We start from the raw sequence: 3,223 nt of genomic DNA on the forward strand, positions 1-3,223 counted from the left end.
TGCCATTTATTTATCCAAGCTGAAAAACTAAACACCTAAATATTTTAACCAAGGATGGTATCTGAGATGATTTTAATCACTTCGATCATTTTCTCTAACCTTTAAAAGACATCAATATTTTCTTACTCCTTTTTGCAGAATGACTGAGGTTATGTAACATTGATCATTTCCTGTTATAAGTATTTTAAAACGAAGTGCTAGTGTGAAAATGCAAATGTTTAATGTAACTAATGCTTCAGGAAAGAAAATGCCTGGTGAGGAAAGGCGAGATCAGCAAGAGAAATGCTTGCCAGCTTCTGGTGAAGTGGGGCTTCCTTAAAAAGAAAGGATAATAGACAATGAGGAGAAATACATGCTCTAACAGCGTGCCTCAAAGTCCTCACAGTGAAACAAAGCAGGACCCTGCAGGGCCCTTATGAGTGCAAAGGCCTTTCCATGTCCCCCATTTCTCGTTTGTAGAAAAAAAGCTTCTGCCTCTTAGAACTTCCCTAAGTTCCAAAGGGCAGATTCAAACAGCTACTAGTTAGGGAAGTGAGGGAATGCAGAAACAAAGGACAAGCAGTCAGGAAACAACAGTGCAGCAACTGGGGCAGGGTCCTGCTTCCTTCTCAGGGATGTGCATAGCAACTGGTCACTTATCTCGGAGTTCTCCTACTGGAGCTGGAGCCCCCGCCCAGGTGGAGGATGGTGACTTTGGGCTGAGCACAAGCACGGGACCCCACACTGGTTGGAAGCTGAAGGCTGATGACAGAGATTCCCGGAACAACACCCTGTTACCTCACCACCGGCCAATGAGAAGAAAGTCACACACCCTGCAGTTCTCCCCTCCTCCCCCCACAAATTTGCTTTAAAAACTCCTTGCTGACACCCTTCACGGAGTTTAGGTCTTTTGAGCACAGGCTGCCTGTTCTTCTTGCTTGGCCCTTGCAATAAACCTTTTTCTGCTCCAAACCCTGAGATTTGTTTGTTTGCCCTCACTGTGTGTCAAGCATAGGAACTTGGGTTCTAAAACAACAGAACTTCTGCCTGGTAAGCCCAACGTTTTGGGGGTGTTGAAGATGTCCTACATGGTAGAAACCTGTAAGAACTGGGATGTGGGCTGGTCGTAGCAAATGCCAATTTAGGTGAGTGTATCACCACTAGAGATTTTATAAATTTATTTATTTTTGGCTGCATTGGGTCTTCATTGCTGCGTGTGGGCTTTCTCTAGTTGCGGTGAGCGGGGGCTACTCTTCATTGTGGTGCGCAGGCAGGCTTCTCATTGCAGTGGCTTCTCTTGTTGCAGAGCACGGGCTCTAGGAGCGCTGGCTTCAATAGTTGTGGCATGCAAGCTTAGCAGTTGTGGCTCGTGGGCTCTGGAGTGCAGGCTCATTAGTTGTGGCGCATGGGCCTAGTTACTCCGCGGCATGCGGGATCTTCCTGGACAAGGGATCGAACCCATGTCCCTTGTATCGGCAGGCAGACTCCCAACCACTGTGTCACCAGGGACGTCCCATAACTGGAGATTTCAGAAGCCACACATAAGGCTTCCTTTCTCCCTATTCTGTTATGAACACCTAGAGTGAGGAGCACGTCCTTTCAGTCACCATCCCTGTTATGAATCTTGTTACTGGTCTGGAGAGTATAATGTACCCCATTTCTTTGGTGGTAAAATTACCTTATCCTTTCCAAGACAAACTGAGACCATTTCAAGATCCATTTCCTCTAAAGTAAGTTAAAAAAAAAAAAAAAAAAAAAACTGGGCATGGTTATCCAGCTGCAATGCTCACAGCTGACAATGATGTGAAGGGGAAAAATCTGAAGCCATCCCCAGCACCTACTCTTTTATTCCCTCATAACCTTTCAAACTCCTGCCTTAGTTACTGTATCAGATGTTCAATGTGGTGATGCAGGAGAATAAGGACTCGGAGAATCTAAGGTGCTAGAGAGTCACTGGGATGATGAACAAATAGGTCAAGAGTAGGTGGAAAATGAAGAGAGAGGTAAGAAAGTCTTGTATGTGACAGGGACAGAGTAAAGCGACAAAGCAGGTGATTAAACAGTTAATCCCACTAGGAGATAGTAGGCAAAGAAAAAAAGTGTGGGAGCCCCCTGTAAGTTAGTGATCAGTCAAGAAAGCAGGCTTGCTTGGCAATGAAACCCATGGAGCAGAAGCATGAGACATGCCCCCAAACAATAAAACAATGGTGGCATGAGACCCACATCCTGCCCAGGGAGCTCAGTGACTTAATAACCCCTAGTACATGCTCTCTGCACACACAGAAAACAATAATTTATGGAAAGGTGACATTTCAAAGCGAAAGAGCCTCAATGTGTTTTCCATAGTGCCATGATAGTCCTGGCTCAACCATGTACGGACAAGAAAGCTCCCCTGCCCACCCTGGAGGAGGAGCTGATGATGGAAGTTTTAGAACCACTCAAGAAAGAGGGAAAAAGCGGTCTTTTTCCATCCTCAGTTTTCCTTTGATTATAAAACTGTAGCCCACCAAGTTCTCAGCACGGCACCCTCTCACCTGCCTGCTTCTAAGACTCACAGCATCCTATTCTAATAAATCACATCTTAGCTATCACTTTGCCTCTCACTGAATCCTTTCTGTGCTGAGACATTAAGAACCAGAGTTCCTCGGAGCCCCGAGAAACACCACCTAGTGGTTTCACATGGATTGGGGCCAATGAAGAGAAAATGGGTAAGGAAGGCCCTGTGAGTTTAAAGGTAAGGAACCACGGGAGGGCCATGCTCACCAAGCCTTTCAGTTCTCGTAGCTTAGAATTTCTTGAGAAGAAGCAGTTCTGAGTATTCCCGGCAAGAATCACATCCCACCCAACCACATCCGTAACAGGCTGGAGAACACCAAGACTAATTCATTAACATCCTCTGTCCCTTATCTTTAAACTCCTCCCCCAAGAAATCAGCCTGGCTCTCTCCCTTACAACCATCAGCCTTTGTTCTCAATACCCCTATTTTAAGAAACCTTCCCCAATCACCCTATTTAAAATAGCATCCCCCACAGGCAGACCGGACCTCTCTGTCCAGCTTCATCCCTCTTTTTTTCCCACAAAACTGATTATCATCTGACACACACAGGTATTCATCTAATTGATTATCACTTGCCCGCTTCTTCTGTTTCAAGCTTCAGGAGAATATGGGCTCTTATCTTGCTTACTGCTGCACCTTCAGTTCTCAGAACAACATCTGACACATAGTTGGTACTCAAAAAATACG

Source organism: Hippopotamus amphibius, chromosome 8 (assembly GCF_030028045.1).
Source record: "Hippopotamus amphibius kiboko isolate mHipAmp2 chromosome 8, mHipAmp2.hap2, whole genome shotgun sequence".
NCBI classification, from domain to species: Eukaryota; Metazoa; Chordata; class Mammalia; order Artiodactyla; family Hippopotamidae; genus Hippopotamus; species Hippopotamus amphibius.